Source organism: Alligator sinensis, unplaced genomic scaffold (assembly GCF_000455745.1).
Source record: "Alligator sinensis unplaced genomic scaffold, ASM45574v1 scaffold738_1, whole genome shotgun sequence".
Taxonomy (NCBI): Eukaryota; Metazoa; Chordata; order Crocodylia; family Alligatoridae; genus Alligator; species Alligator sinensis.
Genome location: NW_005842382.1, coordinates 263,866 through 270,958, shown reverse-complemented (window position 1 = coordinate 270,958; position 7,093 = coordinate 263,866). Strand labels below are relative to the sequence as shown.

Here is a 7,093-nt window from a genome sequence, read left to right as displayed (position 1 = left end):
ACTCTTTCTAACCATATATTTCTAATTGTATAGTAAAGTTATTAATACCTATATAATCAACCAATGACCATACATGGTTTTAGTGAAAATCAGTATATTGTCCTACTTTTCTGTTCCTTGGACACTTCATGAATTCTTTTAGAAATGTGTAAGCACAAACTACAAACTTGCTTGTACCACATGTTCTGCCTCATTTCCTCATTTTTAACCCAAACGTGAGAAAAAACTCATTTTCTGTACCCTTGTACTGCACATGAGTCATATTAACATGTGGTTCCACCATGAGAAATGCATTTGTGCCTTTGTGAGTTGCTACTATGAGTGAGCATCTAGTCTACCACCATCAGAAAATGTCACAGGATGCACAAAAGCAAGAGGGCTGCAATAGCTACTGCTAAAATGGACTACATTCTCTTCCAAATGTGTTAAAATTATACCTGTGCATGCAATGGGGACAATCCATATAGCTCAGTATACATCGCCATAGTTTAGACCTAATCACTCATTTGGGATATTCATATTTTACATATCCTAGTCTTTCTACATTATATAGGTCAGGACTATCCAACTTCTAAGCAGCTGGAGGCCATGCTAGTGTGAGTCATGGGCCCTTGGGCTTTCTGTCCTTCCACAGTGCATTTGAAGGTCAGTTGGTAGTTGCCAGACGCAAGTGCTGTGCATCTCCTCCCTGTACTTGGGTGGACCCTACCTCAGCTCCCTCACTGCTCCGTGTCCTGGACTTTCCCAGAGTCAGAAGCTGACTCTGACTTCTGGAAAAAAAACCTAAATTTGCTAACTTGTATTTTTTTTTTTCCAAGAAGCTAATTCTATCAAAAGATAGTCTAGAAGAGATAGACATCAGCAAACAAGATAGAGGAGAAATTTTATTTCTGAATGTATCTCATTGTTTTTACTAGTCAAAAGTCTTGCAGGAACTTTGAGAAAGTGAAAAGTATTGCAAAAGTGTGCCAAGCCACTAGTGTCCAACTTAAGGTTACTACTCAACATACGTGCCATTCTCTCCATTAACTCCTGTTGCAGTGGTGAATGAGGCTTCTGAAAGGATGCCTTGCAATGTGATTCAAGTCACTTCTGCTTCCCCATTTTGCTTTGGCTCTTATTATATTCCAGAATATTTTTGGAGTAAGGTCTAATGCCCTTATTACATGTAAAAGTTGTTTGGTTTTTTACTTTTATTTTATGCTATGTTTTAGAAAACTCAGTCTGTGACATCCACTGAATAAGGTATACTTACTTTAAGGCCCTAATTTGGAAAAGCACTTGGCTGTTTACTTTGGAGGGTTGGATGGAGGCAAAATTTCCCTGAAAATATGTATTAGACCAGAAAGAATATCTGTTCTATATTAAAAAGGAGCAAGGGTTTTTTGTGGTTTCTTTTTACTGATATCTTTTCCAATTAGGTTTTCAGGCACTGTAGCTTGTTTTATTTGGCTGTTTTTAGCTGATTTGTACTAAAGGTTTCATGCCAGTTTCTTGAATTGCTATAAGTATTTGCATATATTATGCACTTATTTTTATACTGTGAATGACCCCAAAAAACCAAAGCTTACCAGAACATTAAAATTTGTAAAGGCTACCAACAGAGTATAGAATTTATAGCACTTAATTTGGCTTGTGATAGATCTATACCCTGCTATATAAACCTTCTAAAGTTTAAAAACTGTTAAAGATTTCCAGTGCATGTAGTAGCCAAAAAGTCACATTATCCAGTCATTGAATGTGAAGAGAAATGGCAAAACTATCAGCAGTGGTGTAACTACAGTAGGGTGAGTGGGGCAGCCACCCGGTGGTGTTTGGAGAGGAGGGAGCTGTTAAAAAACAGCTGCCTCTGCAGCCACACATTCACACTGGCAGTGCAGTGGAAACTGGAAGTTGTGACCGCCCCTGTGTATGGCAGCTGCCCTGGGCACCTGACCACATTTTGACACCTCTGACTATTAGACTCCTTTCAGATGTAGTAAAAAAGGCATTATGATCGGTGTGAACAAAGAGTTGTTACTTCAGGATGTAGACACAGGGATGCGAAAATGAAGGAACTGTATTTATTCTGTCACCTGAGTGCTAGTGCATCCTGAGAAAAGACAATATGCTAGAAACAGAAATTACACATGGTATAAGTGATCAGAAATAGGTTCAAATCTGTAACACAACAAAAGAAGTTCAATGGACATAAACTGCTTTCAAAATGGCTGAAACCAGGTTAAGATAAACCTGGATGGATGTAGTATCAGACATAACTGATTTAACCTAAATCAGTTTATTGAACTTCTATCCCAGATCCCCTCCAGATTCAAGTTAACTCACAGTCTCCCAGCATCCCAGGATGCTTTGTACCGCCCCAGCAACACTCCCCCATTCACAGGTATGGCGGGCTAGAGTTGGCTCAGGCTGTCTACTCCAGATGAGCAGGGAGGCATGTCCTAGCACCCCTCTTCCCAGCTTCTGGCCTGGGCCACTGCAGCCATTTGCTGCATTTCTAGAATCAGAAGTGAATGTCTGTTCACTTGCTTATTGGCTCAATCTACGCAGATTAAACCAACCTGTGAAGATTGAATCAATTCAGCCTTGGGCTTTTTGACTGTTTGTATTTAGCCCAAAAAGGTAAGAGAAATGGGAAGGTGGCTTTGAAAGCTGGAAACAACCAACCATGCTAAGGTTAAGAATTGTTTCCATCTTTAAAAACAAAGCACTGTATTGTCAAAACTTTTAGCTATTTTTCCCTTTTATTCTTTAGCAATACTTCTTTAGCATCTCTGCAGAACTGTCTGTATATCTTTAGAAACAAGGAATGGTAGAACCCATAATTATACTCCTGAGCAACGACTTAAAAGCAAAATCACCCTATGTTCCATAGTTCTTGTTTGCTTTCTTTTAATGAACAAGATTCTCATGAGTATAATATATGTGTATTGCTTCCCAAGTGTAATGTAGAAAGGTTGGAAATGCAGTGCAGGATCCAAATTCTGCCATGTAGTGACCACATGGATAAGGAGGGAGAAAAAAATAGTATGTTCTCAAACAAAGTAGGGGTGGGGGAGAGACGGATTTAAATTAACAGTTTTTTAAAAGTTTGGCATGCAAGATTAATCATAATAATATAGATTTAGCATGATGTCCTAACTGTGCATTAATAGGTTTGAATTGCTTGTTAATGTAATTACATCACATTTTGCTTTTCTGAGAAATATCACAAAGCGATTCCAAAAAATAAGAGGGTTTTTTTGTTTGTTTGTTTCTTTTCACAATACATTTTGCATCCTTTGGATTTGCATTCTGGTTTGTAGGCCTATAGTGTGCATATTTTTCAAGCTTTTCTTGTTTGCATGATAGGCCAGACATTTTATATTCTCTTAAATAAGATTCTCGCATAATTTACATACCACTAAGAAGTGCAGTCTTAGAAAAAAAAAACAAATCTTTATGAGGTTCCCAATTAAATCAAGAGAGCTGGCAACACTGCCTTTACTCTGAAATTCCTACGTTTATCATTCTTAAGGTTTATGATAATACTTCTATTTTGTCTTAGATTAATGAGATGCATTATTTATCTTAATCCTGTGTTAACTCTTTTTCTTTAGGATTATATATTGCTTTTGATGTTTATGCCATTGATAATGCAATTGCTAAAAGTTTGTGTGAAAGAAAAATTAGACAAATGATCAAAGGAATTCTGTGAGCTAGCTCACATCGATTCCAGCCCTCCAAAACCTAACACCTCCAAAATCTAAAGGAGATCACTTGTGTGAATGTTTTATTCTCCCAGGGGATGATCCCAACACTTCAATGCTGTTGTTATAAATGTGGTAGATGTTGTTGGCTAAATATTTAAACACAAAGTTAATATTCTGCAATGATGTCCTACAATATGTTTCCACTTTTTAACAAAAATATGACATGCCATAAAAGCCAGTGATTGGGATATAATTTATAACAAATGTGTTTTCAGGATTTGGGGGTTTTTTTTATAGGCATGAGAACTAAGGATATTTGTGGTTTTAAAAACCGTTCTGTAGTTCAAGCTATGTTCTCTTTTGGTTTTGTTTTAATTATTAAGATTTAAATGTAACTGTGGGTAAAATTTGTGATCATAGATTAACAAAATGTATAGAAGAAAATAATCCATTATTGCTTTTTTTCATAAAAAAGACCTAAAATACAAAACAAAACCAGCAACTCATTCCTCCCACTAAACAATACTGTGAGAAAATCTCAGTGTTAAGGGATATATATATATATAATTAAAAAGGTCCTTACCCTTAAACCCTCAAATATTACAGATTATGATGATTAAAGGCTTCATAACCACATGTATTTTAAAGACATGAACATCTTCACTTAAATTACTCACTTCACTCTCAACTTCAGTCTTTAAACTTTCTTTAATATAGTAGAGATTAGGACTGTACAAAATAGCACCATTTCATTTTGTCATCCATTTCAAAGGGACAGTGTTTCATTTCGAGTTTCGTTTAATTTCAAAGCACTGTTCCATTCTGTTTCATTGAAACTGTTTTGCTGTTTTGACATTTCACCTCTAGGCTATAATGGGGAAGCATGAAACTGCCTATAACTTTGTCATTTCTTGCCTGGTTTGAATGAAATTTGCAGGGATGGTAGCTCCTTCTGAGGCCATGAAATCTGCCAAGTTACAAGGAGATAGGTACAGGGGTTTCTGGGAAACTGCACCTCAAATTCTTGAAAACAAAACTTATATCACATGTGTATGTGAAGGCACAGTGGGATGAAATCTGCAGAGATGGTAGACCCTGCTGAGGGCATGAAGTCTGGCAAGTTTCAAGGAGATAGGTGCAGGGGGTACTGGGAAAATGCACCTCAAGCTGCTGACAAGCAAAACTCACGATGTGTGACTCTGTGTGTGTGTGTGTGTGTGTGTGTGTGTGTGTGTGTAAGGCACAGCTATTTTTCCATCCCTCCCCCAAACCGCTGGGATTGGAAGGGACCTCAGGGAAAGATCACAGCCACTGGCCAGCTACACAGTCAATGTCAGAGCAGTCCTTCCCCACTCTTCCCCCTCCCTCTCCTTTCTTTCTCTTTCCTTTCAGGCAAGCCCAGCTTCGAAACTCAAAATGTTTCAAAACTTTCAAAACATTTCAAGTGCCCTGGTTTCATTTTGAGGCTGTTTTGAAGCCGTTTGTTTCACTTCTATTTCGCTATTTCAAGCTCTAAACCAGTTGAAACAGCATTGAAATGAAACACCTGGTGAAATTTCACACAGCCCTAGTAGAGATTATTTCTTTTACTTTATGTAGTGTTGCTTTCCCATTGTTAGTTGCAATACTACATTTTTTATTTAATCGGGAGACAGAAATCCCACCCATGCTAAAGATTAAAGTTGATATCAATACTGCTACACAGGGGGTGCATCTACATAACAAACATAGAAGCATTTTGTTTTGATCAGGTAAAAAATGTATTGTTTTCAAAATGTGGCTGTAATATAAAATACTGCATGTAACATAGTGTACTAAAATTTAAAATATTACCCAGACAAAAAATATAAAAGAAATTAATCAAAAGGATAAATTAAAACTGAAATATTACAAAACTAAAAACCTGAAATGATTATTTCAATTTTCTTCTAGTAAAAAAGGAAATAAAATTGACACATACCTGTGAAAGTTTTTTAATTAAATGTTTTTTTGAAAAAAAAAGCTCTTCCCTGGACACCTCTTTAATCAGCTCTACCTATAATAGATATACCTAGATTCTCTCTCTGTTTGACAAAATAGAGTAGGACTGTTGACATATACGAAGTTGCAGTTAAATGAATATAATAAAATAATGTCTCTAAAATAAACCAGGGCCTCTGTAACATTATACTCAATGGTTATTTATGGATAAAATCTAGCACACCTGGAGGGACATCTGGAGAAGTGTATGTTTTATTTGACCAAACAATAATTATAACTGCATACCAGCATGTAGTCAATGTGAGATTATTTCATGGCACTACTGCTCATCAGAAGGGTATGTTATATCTGTTTGTAAAACATGCAAGTTCTAGTTTTCTTAACAAAGCAATTCCTTATTTTTTAAGATGAGTAAAGGAAGCTGCAATTCATTGTTTGGAAATCTTTGTATAGAATTGTTCCCTGTTTATTTCTGACCTCAAACTTTGTTAACAACATTATTTGGCATGAGATGCATGTTTTGCCCTGACAGCAAACCAAACGTGGTGAAACCTGGGGCCAAAGGCCAGGTGCTTCCAATCTCCTGAGAGAGTGGAATTTTAGACCAACAGTGTACATCCTGTTGTGCCTTATTGCTTTTTATAAAATGACTTCATGTGTTACAGAAATAGTTGGACACTTAAAATGATTTCAGTACCTGTATTCTGACAGTTTGGTTTCTCATATCATACCTATGCAACTGTTGCACCTAAATTGCAAGGCGATAACTCATCATCTAGTTCCTCAGTTGTGTTTACAATAAATCAAATAAATTATGTCTTCAAAGTCAGGGAATAAGTCTGTGGTTCTATTATACTAGAAAAGCCAACCACAGCCATTTCTGAGGGACAGCCTCTGACTGTCATTACCAAGGGTCACCAAATGCCTATACCAGTGGTCCTCAACCTTTTGTAGACTCAAGGCACCCTTCATTAGATTCGAGGTGCCCCATAGAAAATGCCAGTGCTTACCTCTTGCTCAGTGGGGTGTTTTTTGGACTATGAAAAAATAATAGAGTAATCCTGCTGTTGCAAAGAACTTGGAAACACCACAGCAGGTCAGAATGCTTTGAACACCATGGATTCCTATTTGAAGTCTCTGGGATTATGTTATTAATTGCATGTTTTGCTGCAGTACTAGTTGAGAATCACTAATCTATACAGTAAGGAGCACACATTTCAAGATAGAAATAATGTATCTGACACCATTTTAATTTAGTGCACTTAGAGGATGACGTTTGTATGCAAGTGAATTAAGAAATGGAAAAAAATAGATGTGACTGTGTGAAATTTAAAGAAGGGGGCTAACTTCTCATGAATATTATACCTCCACCATATTACAATGTGCTGTTCATAGGGTTACGGTATTAAGTTGAGTAGAAG

At 36.7% G+C, this 7,093-nt stretch overlaps 1 protein-coding gene across 5 annotated transcripts in view; it reads left to right on the top strand.

Annotated features, from left to right (window-relative positions):
• CSRNP3 (cysteine and serine rich nuclear protein 3) overlaps nt 1–7,093 on the top strand; it is a 74,266-nt gene that overhangs the window by 37,896 nt on the left and 29,277 nt on the right. The gene's annotated exons all lie outside the window — the stretch shown is intronic.